Source organism: Cervus canadensis, chromosome 14, assembly GCF_019320065.1.
Source record: "Cervus canadensis isolate Bull #8, Minnesota chromosome 14, ASM1932006v1, whole genome shotgun sequence".
NCBI classification, from domain to species: Eukaryota; Metazoa; Chordata; class Mammalia; order Artiodactyla; family Cervidae; genus Cervus; species Cervus canadensis.
Genome location: NC_057399.1, coordinates 57,072,612 through 57,086,890, shown reverse-complemented (window position 1 = coordinate 57,086,890; position 14,279 = coordinate 57,072,612).

Here is a 14,279-nt window from a genome sequence, read left to right as displayed (position 1 = left end):
TTCTTCCTGGTTCAATTTCGGAAAGCTGTACTTTTCTAAGATATTGTCCATATTTTCCAAATTGTCCATTTTATTTGCATATAGTTGCTGATAATAGTCTCTTATGATCCTTTGTATTTCTGTGTTGTCTGTTGTGATCTCTCCATTTTCATTTCTAATTTTGTTGATTTGATTTTTCTCCCTTTGTTTCTTGGTGAGTCTGGCTAATGGTTTGTCAATTTTATTTACCTTCTCAAAGAACCAGCTTTTGGTTTTGTTGATTTTTGTTATGGTCTCTTTTGTTTCTTTTGCATTTATTTCTACCCTGATTTTTAAGATTTCTTTCCTTCTACTAACCCTGGGGTTCATAATTTCTTCCTTTTCAAGTTGCTTTAGGTGTAGAGTTAGGTTATTTATTTGACTTTTTTCTTGTTTCTTGAGGTAAGCCTGTATTGCTATGAACCGTCCCCTTAGCAATGCTTTTACAGTGTCCCATAGGTTTTGGGTTGTTGTGTTTTCATTTTCATTCATTTCTATGCATATTTTTATTTCTTTTTTGATTTCTTCTGTGATTTGTTGGTTATTCAGCAGTGTGTTGTTCAGCCTCCATATGTTTGAATTTTTAATAGTTTTTCCCCTGAAATTGACATCTAATCTTACTGCATTGTGGTCAGAAAGATGCTTGAAATTATTTCAATTTTTTTGAATTTACCAAGGCTAGATTTATGGCCCAGGATGTGATCTATCCTGGAGAAGGTTCCGTATGCACTTGAGAAAAAGGTGAAATTGATTGCTTTGGGGTGAAATGTCCTATAGATATCAATTAGGTCTATCTGGTCTATTGTATCATTTGAAATTTGTGTTTCCTTGTTAATTTTCTGTTTAGTTGATCTATCCATCTGTGTGAGTGGAGTATTAAAGTATCCCACTATTATTGTGTTATTGTTAATTTCCCTTTTCATACTTGTTAACATTTATCTTACATATTGTGGTGTTCCTATGTTGGGTGCATATATATTTATGATAGTTATATCTTCCTCTTGGATTGATCCTTTGATCATTATGTAGTGTCCATCTTTGTCTCTTTTCACAGCCTTTGTTTTAAACTCTATTTTATCTAATATGAGTATTGCTACTCCTGCTTTCTTTTGGTCTCTATTTGCATGGAATATCTTTTTCCAGCCCTTCACTTTCAGTCTGTATGTGTCTCTTGTTTCAAGGTGGGTCTCTTGTAGACAGCATATATAAGGGTCTTGCTTTTGTATCCATTCAGCCAGTCTTTGTCTTTTGGTTGGGGCAATGAACCCATTTACATTTAAGGTGATTATTGATAAGTATGATCCTGTTGCCATTTATTTTATTGATTTGGGTTCGAGTTTATACACTCTTTCTGTTTTTCCCGTCTAGAGAAGATCCTTTAGCATTTGTTGAGGAGTTGGTTTGGTGGTGCTGAATTCTCTCAGCTTTTGCTTATCTGTAAAGCTTTTGAGTTCTCCTTCATATTTGAATGAGATCCTTGCTGGTTATAGTAATCTGGGCTATAGGTTATTTTCTTTCATCACTTTAAGTATGTCCTGCCATTCCCTTCTGGCCTGAAGAGTTTCTATTGAAAGATCAGCTCTTATCCTTATGGGAATCCCCTTGTGTGTTATTTGTTGTTTCTCCCTTGCTGCTTTTAATATTTGTTCTTTGTGTTTGAGCTTTGTTAATTTGACTAATATGTGTCTTGGGGTGTTTCACCTTGGGTTTATCCTGTTTGGGACTCTCTGGGTTTCTTGGACTTGGGTGATTATTTCCTTCCCCATTTTAGGGAAGTTTTCAATTATTATCTCCTCAAGTATTTTCTCATGGTTTTCTTTTTAAAAATATATTGGCATGAGAGGTTTCTCATTATGTGCTGATTTTATGGATGGTTTAGTATTATCATAAGTGCAGTTGATGATTGATATACTTTAAATATTATTGCCAATATTATTTTAGCCAGAAAAATATTTTTCTTTCTGTTTTTTTTTAATCTTTTGATAATATAAAAATGGTGAATATACATAGTTTAGGAATTTTCAGAGGAGGAAGAGAGAGAATATAGTTAGTTGAAATCTCCATTTCTTTTAAAAAGGGATTTTGAGGAAGACACCTCAAGTGTTATTTATTCAAATAATAAATTCTCTGAGGTGCCTGAAGCACAGTGGGTGTAAGATAATGTTTCATAATAAATTAAAAGAATGAGTAAATAAATGATGATTAAATTAATTACTGATAACTGAATATTCCTACCAAACTATATTAATTGGTTTCTGTAGCTAAGATTATCTGTTTTCCCACAATCTATTCTGTCTTTCTTCTAGTTACCATGGCTAAACGTTATTTCTGAGTTTTTCTGCTAATTATACATAGCTATGTAACTAATTTAGCCTGAGAGGAAGTAGAGCATAGGCCCCTAGGCTACTGGTATGACATCTTCATTCCTTCTCCCATTTCCATTGAATACATCCTAAACAAAGTAAAAATTGCACCTGAAACATACAGTACCCTTAGGTGCTGACATAGCTACAAGATGTTATTTTATCTAAGACTACCATTACCTTCCCACTGGATTGTTGCCTCCATAGTAACCTTTTTGTGACTATGTATACTTCATTCAGTCTACCATTCATACAATAATGGCTAGCACCATCTGTTTATAGTTTTGTATTTGATTTGGTTTTAGTCAGGTTTATTGAGGTTTAATTTCCATATGATAGAATTCACTATTTTGGATGTAAATTTATATAGGTCGTGATATATTATATAATCATGTAACCACCATTACAGTCAAGATAGAAGGTATTTCTGTCATCCCCCAAATTCTCCCTTTCTCCCCCTTATTATTAATTTCCACATTCCCAATTTCCCTCTGCACTGGGCAAATATTGATCTATATTTTATCCCCATAGTTTTATCCTTTTTCAAACTATTACCTAAAAGGAATTATATACTATACATTCTTTTTGAGTTTGGCATTTTCACTTACCACAATGTTTTTCAGATTCATTCATAATAGCTCCTTTCTTAATCACTGAATAAAATTCAAATTTTTATACATCATAGCTTGATATTTTATGTATATATGTTTATAGTTACTATATAGGCATACCTTGGAGATACTGTGGATTCAGTTTCAGACTACCACAATAAAGTGAGTATTGCAGTAAAGCAAGTCACTTGAATTTTTTATTTCCCAGTGCATATAAAATTTATGTTTACAGTATACTATAGTCTATTAAGTTTGCAATAGCATATATCTAAGAAACAATATAAATGTCTTGGTTAAAGTACTTTATTGCTAAAAAAAAAAATGCTAACAAAACTTTAAAAAAGAAATATACACTACTTGCCAAGCATAGTTAACTGAAGTACAATAAAATGATTTATGCCTATGTAATTTTGGTGGTTTGATCATTGACATTAAATGTATGTGTATACACACACACACACACATACATACACATACATAGGGAGATATATATATATATACATATATATATATATGAAGAGATATATATGTACATATATGTGTGTGTGTGTGAATATATATATAGGGCTTCCCATGGCTCAAATGGTAAAGAATCTGCCTGCAATGCGGGAGACCAGGGTTTAATCCCTAGGTCAGCAAGATCCCCTGGAGAATGGAATGGCTGCCCATTTCAGTTTTCTTGCCTGGAGAATCCTATAGACAGATAATCCCATATATATATACACACATATATAATTTATTTATATTGTAGGAGCTTTAAAAATAACAAAAATTCAATTTTTATAGTTTGTTTTAATCAGAGACTCAAATGTAACGTGATTGAATGACTTTGCCTCAGAGTATATCATGAGATTGCAGTCAAGCTGTTGGTCAAGGTGTCATCTGAAGACTCAGCTTGAAGGGAATCTGCTTACACACAAATTCATGTGCTGTTTGGCAGTGTTCAGTTCCTTGTGGGTTGGTAGACTGAACATTCAGTTTTTCACTGACTCTTGGCCAGAGTCCTCCTTCAGTTCCTTGCCAGGGGAACTCTTCTGAGGGCAGATCAGAACATGGCAGCTGACTTCCTGAAGGCGTGCAAGAGAACAAAATAAAGAAAACATGCCAGATTGAAGCCACGTTCCTCTTATAACTTTATTTCAGAAGCGACATCCAATTGCTCCTGCTAGCTACTATGCATTAGAAATGAACCAATGAGTTCATTCCAAATTCAAGAGGAAGAGATTATACAAGAGCATGAATACAAATTAGGAAACATTAGGGAACATTTTAAAGGCTGCCTATTACATAATATACCTTGGTATTTTAATTATTGTTTGTATAGTATATCACTTTCTATCCTTCTACCATTAACTATACAGATCTTCATAATAAAAGTTAGCATCTTTAAGACAGCATAGAGTTGGGTCTTAACTTTTGCCCAGTCTGAGTAATTGAAATATAAATCTTTTTGAGTTATTTAAATTCATCCATTAAAAGGGTTCAGAAAAGTGAACCTAATGATAAGATAGCATAATAATAACACATACACAATTAATATGAATATGCAAATTCTGGCACTGCCTGAGATTGATCCCTCTCTCCAAAGTAACGTGGAATGATTGAGCACATGTGAAATCATACAATGAAATACTTTGTTAGAGCCCATTATAGAATGCAGGTTGTTATGTGATGAACAATATTGAGATGGGTGGAATTTTAATACTGGAAGTGCATGGAATACACATAATTTTCCATGAGCATGGGCCCATTGTCACCCTGTATTTGCTGTGAAGTGAGTTTGTTGATCAGAAGCAATGCTGTGTGGAATAGCATAGTGGTGTTAAGTCGTTTTGTAATTCCATGGATGGTGTATCTTTGGTAGAGGCAGTCTACGCAGGGAAGCCAAATCTTTGTCCAGAGTAAGTGTCTATTCCAGTAAGAACAAAGCAGAACATTGCTTTCCAGGATAGAAATGATGCAGTGTTATCAACCTGCCACCACCCTGGGAAATGGTACCATACTGGGGACTCAGTGTAGGCCACTCCTATTGGCAGATTGGGCACAAGCAGTGATTATAGCCAGGTAGACCTTGGTAAGTGGAATTCCATGTTGCTGAGCCCATACATAGCCTCCACACCCGCCATCATGGTCTCTTTATTCATGAATCCATTAGGCAGTGACGGAGGGGACTGGGAAAAGAGGCTGACTCATATCCGCAAAATGGGTTATCGTGTCCATTAATAATTAAAATCTACCAAGGCTGAGGTCACCCTTTGATGAACATTCACATGGAACACTGGTATGATTTTCTTAAATTAACATTGTTAAGTAGAGCATGGGCTGCCTAATGGTGAGCCATGGTTCAACAACAGAATGCAAGAGAAATTGAAATAGAGAAGCTTATTACTCTCAGGTCCTGGAAGGAGCCATAGGGGGAGATCAAGGCAGTTTGCAGAGAGGCAGGATCTGGGGCACATGCCTTTATCAAGGCCCATGGGTGAAGTGCTTTGGGGTTCCCAGGCTAGGGACAGATTTAAAACCAAAGAGTGGGTTTTATTTATTAATAAAATAATAAATAAAGTGGGATTATTTATTAATACCCATAATAGCCTTCTCTAATGGTTACATAAGGCATACAGATGCTGGGAAGCAGAGAAAACTGTTGATCACAAGGGCTATTAGGGAGGTTATATCAGAAACTCGTGTAATTCTGTAGACCAGCATCTAGGGTGTGCACTTGCATAAGGGAGCTAGTGTCAGGTTAAAATCCCTGTGAGTCATTTGGCCAAACAAAATGTTTGTTGAGGGAGCAGTACCATGGAGTAACATAGCTAAACTCTCAAAAGACACAGTACCTTCACAAGAAACTCACTTCACAGTACCTACAGGTACTTCACAGTACCTTCACATATTAGCCCATTCAGAAAAGTCCATCCACATACTTCTTCCCTCATTCCATCTTCTTCCGTTCTTCATACCTCTTCCCTCCTATCATCAGTTTCCCAACTATGTTCCTTCCAAGTCGCTAACCCTCCAGCCAAGTCATTGGCCATGACCCATTCACTGTTATCTAATTCATCATCTGACCAATTTTTCCTTCCAAGCAAAATCAGCAACCAGGCGCACTGCTGGAAGTTCTCACTGGAAGAATTTCCTCTACCAGTGTCCCTCAGGGATGCCTTGGAAAGGGACTGGAGTGATGCAGTTATTCTCTTTCAAGGGTTGCCTGACTATCATGCAGAACCATCTTTAAACTAGACCCCAGTCTTTTGTTCTCTGATAACTGATAGTGAGTGAATTCACATGAGGCAGTAGGTACAGGCTGGGAGAGAGGATGCAGTTTAGCAAGATTGGAGACCCACAGGCATTCAAGAGTCTTCTCATGTGACTGACTTATGCCTTCAGGGCGTTCTTGAGCTCGATTATTTGAGGATGATAAAATATCATACACACCCAGCTTTAAGGTTTGCTAGGTCAAGTGATACCCAGTTTATGATGGAGTTCTCAGGTTGTGTGGTACCTAGGTGGCACATGGTTCAGTGTCAATTTCTACTAAGGCCCAGGAGTAAGCCAAGAATTGTTTCTCAAAATGAAAATAGTTATCCACAGAGGGTGACAGGGTCTTGCTCAAAAATTCTAAGGGCCTTAGCTGTGATTCACCAATAGGGGTTTTCAGGAGACTCCAAATAGCATCTCTCTGCCCCTGACACTTGAGCATCATTTAATCTGCTGGATCATGTAGCCTAAGCATCAGAGTAGCTTGCACAGCTACCAAGACCTGTTACAGAGGCCTGTTGTCTTGGGCCTCATTTAAAACTAACAACTTTTCAGTTCACTCAAAATATATTACCTCCAGTATCCAGAGTCCACTAGGCCTCTGTTTTGGTGGTGGAAGTGGCCAGATGCAAAAAGTGACCCTTTTCCTTAGAAAAAATATCTCAACATGCCTCAAACCCCTGAAGTAAAAGCTCCCAACCCCCAGCTTTTTGTGAAATCTATTTCCCACCAACCAACCTGAAAATGTCTTGCCAGTGAGTCTAAAAGAGTTGCTGCCTCTTGCTCACTAGGTCCAGTCTGCATAATGTCATATGATAGACTAGTGTGATTTCTTGTGAAAGGGAACAATGATGATCTTGATTCCTGCAAACTAAATGATGACTGGAGAGTTGATATAACTCTGATGTAGGATAAAGAAAGTATATACTTTCTCTTGCCAGCTTAAAGCAAACTGTTTCCGGTGGTCTTTGACAGATATGGAGTGACCTGTACATGTAATCAGTATTTGCATCAGGTGGTGGTGGTGTTCAGATGCTAAGTGATGTCTGACCCTTTGTGACCATATGGACTGCAGCATACTGGGGTCCCGTGTCCTTCACTGTCTCCTAGAGTTTCCTCACATTCATGTCCGCTGAGTCAGTGATGCTGTCTAACCATCTCCCCCTGTGCTGCCTTCTCCTTTGTTTGCCTTTGGTCTTTCCCAGCGTCAAGGTCTTTTTTTTTTCACATCAGGTGGCCAAAGTATTGGAGTTTCAGCTTTAGTATCAGTCTTTCCAATGAATATTCAGGGTTGATTTCCTTTAGGATTGACTGGTTTGATTTCCTTGAAGTCCAGGGAACTCTCAAGAGTCTTCTCCAGCCGTGCAATTTGAAAACATCAATTCTTCAGTGCTCAGCTTTCTTTATGGTCCAACTCTCACATCGGCACATGACTGCTAGAAAAACCATAGCTTTGACTATATGGACCTTTGTTGGCAAAGTGATGTCTCTGCTTTTTAATGTACTGTCTAGGTTTGCGTAGCTTTCTTTCCAAGGAGCAGGCATCTTTTAATTTCATTGTTCCATCTCTCACCTCGGTTGTATCATGTACCAGGTGTTAATTTGCTTGACAGGGAAAACCACATCTGATAATGCAGCTGCAGTTGTAGTTACCACCTGCCTAAGCTTCTGATAATCCACTATCATTCTTCAAGAGCCATCTATCTTCTGCAGAGGCCACATAAGTAGGTTGGATGGAGACGTGATGGGAATCACAACCCCTGTATCTTTCATGTCACTGATTGTGGCACTAATCTCTGTAATATATATAAAATGAATATTTAAATGTGTGTGTGGGTGTATGTGTGTATAAAATCAGATAATGGATTATAGAGTCCGAGAAGTCCCATGATCTGACATCTGAAAATTGGAGGCCCAGGGAAGTTACTGTGCTTCCAGCTCAAGACCAAAGTCCAAAGAGCTAAGGAAGCTGATGTAATTAATATAAATCTCAGTCCAAATGCAGAAGGCCAATGTCCTAGCTTATTCAGTCAGATACAGTGTGGATTATTCTTTCCTCTACTTATTTATTCTGTTTAGTCCTCAGCAGAGTGTATGGTGCCCACCCACATCCAGGAAAGTAATCTGCTTTATTCAGTCTACAGACTCAAATGTTAATCTCAGTCAGAAACAAGCACACCCAGAAATAATGGTTAGCCACGTACCTGGGTACTCAGTGACCTGGTCAGGTGGACAAATACAGCTCACCCTCATATTCTTCTTAGAATTCAAACTAATTTAGTAATCTGGTATACTCAGCTCTCTGATGGTCTCAAAAAAACTATAATTGTGTTGTTCACACTTTTTTATTGTTATTTCAGGGCCATTGAACTTTCTAGCATTCTACACAATAGGTGGAAGAGGAAATACTAAATTTGTCTTTTAAAAGTTTATATGATATCATGGTATCCTCTTGTTTACAATTATCTAGTAAACTGTAATTGGATGTAGTGTCAATACAAAATTCAAACTTGTTACCATGATCCTGAATTATTTTTATCCTGCCTTCTTCTCCTAGCTCTCTCTCTCTCTCTTTTTTTTTTTTTTACCATTCTTCCCCTCCTCCTTACTCAACTCTAGTATAGTGTAATTCCTGTAGCCCACTATCAGTTCTTCAAATACTCTGATATGTTTATCACCTTATGGCCTTTGTATATAATGTTGTCTCTCAAATTCTTCCTCTGAAATTTAAACTGAATCAACTTGATAAAATCAGTCAACTTGATTCCGAATACTTACGACGATTAGTTCCTGTTTAAGTAGCATCCTAAAAAATGTAAGAGACTTTATGCCCATGACATTCTGTTTCCTTTAGAGGATAATTTTTTAATAATTGCATTTCTATGTGGGCACGTAATTCCTTTGTTTTCCCAAAGTAAGCATCTTGGGCATGGATACAGTTTTTATTTTGTATGATGTTAAGACTTCAAGCTCTTTAAGAGTTTTCCATGTGTAATAGGACATCTACAAATATTTATTGTTTGCTTTGGTAAGCATGAACTCATCATTTTTCATTCTAATCATATACTTGCTGGTTTCATGGGAAGGCTGATGTTGAAGGGAATCTTTCCTAGAGGATAATTCAGCATAAAGATTAATTTAAAAGACCAAACAACATGTGGTATAGCTTTTGGTTTCTTTTACCCTTGACATATTTTTTCTTGTAATCCCATATACTCAGTTCAGTTCAGTTGCTCAGTCATGTCTGACTGTTTGCAACCCCATGGATTGCAGCATGCCAGGCTTCCCTGTCCGTCACCAACTCCCGGAGCTTACTCAAACTCATGTCCATAAAATCGGTGAGACCATCCAACCATCTCATACTCTGTTCCTTTCTTTTCCCGCCTTCAATCTTTACCAGCATCACGGTCTTTTCAAATGAGTCAGTTCTTCACATCAGGTGGCCAAAGTATTGGAGTTTCAGCTTCAGCATCAGTCCTTCCAATAAATAGTCAGAACTCATTTCCTTTAGGATGGACTGGTTGGATCTCCTTGCAGTCCAAGGGACTCTCAAGAGTCTTCTCCAACACCACAGTTCAAAAGCATCAATTCTTTGGTGCTCAGCTTTCTTTGTAGTCCAACTTTCACATCACATCCCACATGCTAAGAGTTGTTAATTCTTCCTTGTCCTATTTTACTGTGTCTGTTGTGTCTGATTATATCATATGGATTCTCAGAGGAAAGCACAAAAAGGTCAAGTTAACAAAATAAATACGCCATATGAAAGTGTGTTAGGTATGGTACAGATTACATTGACGTTTATCCCTATGATAATATCATATACTCATCAAATTCATCTTTGAAAACAAGCCCACTGAATTGCTATTTACATTTATTTAAGCCATATTTTCCAGGTGCATGTTGATTTTTAGTAACATTTAAGTGAGGCACAATTTCTGTATCAGTGTTATCTGTTGTATAATTTGATTTTGCTAACTTTGCATTAATAGATTCCTAAGGATTTAGAAGCAATGTAGATATAGGCAGTGTTTCTGAAACCCTTTGCTTTAAATTAAATTTCTTTATCATAATTTAGAACTTGTCCAACTAGTGGCTAAAGAAGTACATATCTTTTGTTCAGGCAACTTTCAAAATTATATTTCAATTCCTGTGATTTATCATTAACTTCCAGGTTCTGCAGCTTGACCCAAAGTTGAATATTTGGAAGACATGAAGACCTAGACTAAAATTTTATTTTCCTTCCATCATTCTTATCATTCATTTCCTATAAAACTACTTTATTATCCCACACTTTTCCACCCTTCAAAATACAAGAATTTCAGGATATATTCAGAATTCACTCACCCTTGTGAGTTAACCTTCATTTAGTCACTCAGTCCCGTCCCAATCTTTGTGACTCCATAGACTTGTGGCCTGCCAGGCTCCTTTGTTCATGGGATTCTCCAGGCAAGAATATATATATATATTTTTTCTTGCTATGTACTTTATTTTTTTTTCCATTTATTTTTATTAGTTGGTGGCTAATTACTTTACAATATTGTAGTGGTTTTTGCCATACATTGACATGAATCAGCCATGGATTTACATGTGTTCCCCATCCCGATCCCCCCTCCCACCTCCCTCCCCATCCCATCCCTCTGGGTCATCCCAGTGCACCAGCCCTGAGCACTTGTCTCATGCATCCAACCTGGACTGGCAATCTGTTTCACACTTGATAATATACATGTTTCAATGCTATTCTCTCAGATCATCCCACCCTTGCCTTCTCCCATAGAGTCCAAAAGTCTGTTCTATACATCTGTGTATCTTTTTCTGTCTTGTATATAGGGTTATCGTTACCATCTTTCTAAATTCCATATATATGCATTAGTATATTGGTGTTTATCTTTCTGGCTTACTTCACTCTGTATAATGGGCTCTGGTTTCATCCATCTCATTAGAACTGATTCAAATGTATTCTTTTTAATGGCTGAGTAATATTCCATGGTGTATATGTACCACAGCTTCCTTATCCATTCGTCTGCTGATGGGCATCTAGGTTGCTTCCATGTCTCCAGGCAAGAATATTGAAGTGGGCAGCCATCCCCTTCTCCAGAGGGTCTTCCCAACCCAGGGATTGAACCCGAGTCTCAGGCACTGCAGGCAGACTCTTTACTGACTGAGCCACCAGGGAAGTCTCCATCCTCATGCCTCTAATTCCCTATCAACATTATTGATACACATCTATATCTCTCCACCTCCATTACCATATAATAGAGGGTGATCAGAATTGCTTATCTAGGCTTAGTCTCCTCAATAACTTTACTTCTTAAAAGTTCTTTTACTTGCAACATATTTTAAGATTCTGCCTGATTATTCAAAACTGTTTTAGAAAGTCACTCAAGTGTTCCTTTAGACTGCTACATAAATTTCAACATCCTCAGCTTTGCTTTCAAAGTCAATCGTATGTTTAGTATGAGGTTTATCTTGGTGATGTATTTTGTCTGCTTCTCTTAAAAATTCTTATTATAACCATCTTAATGGTGAAAGGGAAGTTATGATTTTAAAATGTGGTCTATTATTAGTGACCTGAGACTCAGTTCTCTACAAAGGCCCACCTTGAATAAGTTGTCTACCTAATTATTCTTATAAAATGATAACTGAACTACTTGTCACTTTCTACATTTTAATGAGGCGTGAGGCTTACCAACGGTAAAGATTCATTTAGCCCATGCAGCACACTCTCTGTTCTAATGTGCAGGATGCTTTCTATCACTGCCTCATTCAACTCTTACAGAAATTCTGTAAGGTTAGGAACTATCACTATTCCCACCTTACAGATGAAACCAGTTTACAGAGTTTATTTCACATTCTTATTTAGCTAATATATAGCAAAGTAAGAGTTTAAATCTAGGTCTTTCTCTGACCAAAGCAAATAAAACAATGAATAAAGCTAATGATGTAATGAATACCTACTATGTTTTAAGTAACTTCGTAAGTTTTAAAAATGCTGTATTATATAGTCTTGAAAATAAGACTTTGCCAGTCTAAGTTGAGAGATGTTAAGGAGTTGCTGAAGTCTGTGCAGGAATAAGGTGTTAGGGATGGAATTCAAATACAGGTCTTGTGAGTCCCAAGACCACAGACTATACCCATTACTCCACTTGACAGTTCTGGCTGCTTCCCAGGTGGCACAGTGGTAAAGAACAAGCCTGCCAGTGCAGAAGACACGAGAGACACAGGTTGGATCCCTGGGTAGGGAGGATCCCCTAGATTAGGAAGTAGCAACCCACTCCAGTATTCTTGTCTGGAAAATCCCATGGACAGAGGAGCCTGGAGGGCCATAGTCCTTGGGGTCAAAGAATAGGACGTGACTGAGCCAGTGAGAACGGGTACAATAGCCCCTCCTAGGAAGCCCAGAGACAGTTAGATATTGCAGGCATTTTTTTTTTTTTTTTCCCACTAGCTTGGAAGAACTTGCAACTGTACAATTTCTTTAAGTAATACACCAAATTTAGTTCCAGAAACTCTAATGATGAAGATGTTGTGAATAAACTGCATGGCAGGAAGGTGTTGGTTTCCTTTTCTCTCAATTATCGTGCCTGACATTTGGATTATAAACCTTGATTTTTCCTGAATTTCAAAATTTTGCTGTCATAATTCACTTGAGATCTTTGCATGTTCACAGTGATATTTATATTTCATTAAGCAAGTGAAAATTCCACAACAGAAAAATATTTAAAGAACACTCAAGGAGAAGCCTCATCTATTGGGTTTGGGGGAGAATGGTACTTTATATTCAGAGTCTTACATCAAATCTCATAGGATAAATAAAGTGGATTTCTCAGTTCACATATGTGTGTGTTTACTCAAGTTTTTGGTTTTTCAAGAGGCAGTTATCAACCTGGCATTCTTTTGGCACAATATAGAGGGTTATAAGATGAGTAAGATAGTTTTGAGAGGAAATAAAACTAAAGGGTGTAGAGAAATGGAGTTTAAATGGTTAATTTTTGGTTACATAGTCTGCATTTTTTAGAATATATGAGACAGGTATAATTGCAGAAAACAAGAAGATAGAATTAGGTAAAATAGGAGACTAAAGAGGAAAAGAGGAATTAATAGACAGTAGGAAAAATTATATAAATTGTTTTATTATAGAGCAATGATGTGACATTATGAAGTGGATTGAAGAGACAAATCTGCAAGAGGTTCATAAAAGTAGGATCACATTTTTGATTCTCATACATAGGATCACATTTATGAGAAATATAAAAATTTCTCATACATAGTATTTTAAAAAGACATGTATATTTAGCTCTTTTGGTGTGAAAACTCTGCTAATGAAATTAAGATCTTGATGTACAGACTTTGCATATAGCAATATCTGTTTAGGCATGTGGCAGTGGTCACAGATACTTTTAAAATGAGAGTATGGGTTGAGTAAACCAAAGATGCCATCACTCCTCAAAAAATAGTGTGAGCTACATGATTTACCATTTCAAAAATACCTACTTCATTTTTTAAATGACCATTTTGATAGTTTAATTTTTATTTCATTCCATACTGCTTATTTTAATAATCCATATGAAACATACATGAAAAATGCAATACCATTTGTAATCAAGAAAAATTATTATAAAATATATGAGCTAATACTGGTACAGTTAGGACAAAATTAACATATTTTTATGCATAGCTTGTCTATCAAGAATCATTAAGCTTATTATATTACATTCTCTACATTTGTGAATTTATCTTAGTAAAAGAATTCAAAGGAAAGAAATTGCACAAGCATGAATAATCATACTATAATTTCTAACTGGAAATGTGTGGGTCATTAGATGGATTAGAGTTATTTTGAGTTGGAAGAGGACAGACAAAATGTCATGTTTTGATTTTTGGGCAGGACAGGGCAACTATGATTTATAATGATTTTTAATAACTATTTAAAATATTGCATGCTTCTGGTGGCACCCAAGGATGATTTATTAATTACTTTCCCCTGGCATAACCAATTTGCCAGTTTGGCTTTGCTAGCTGACCAGAGAAT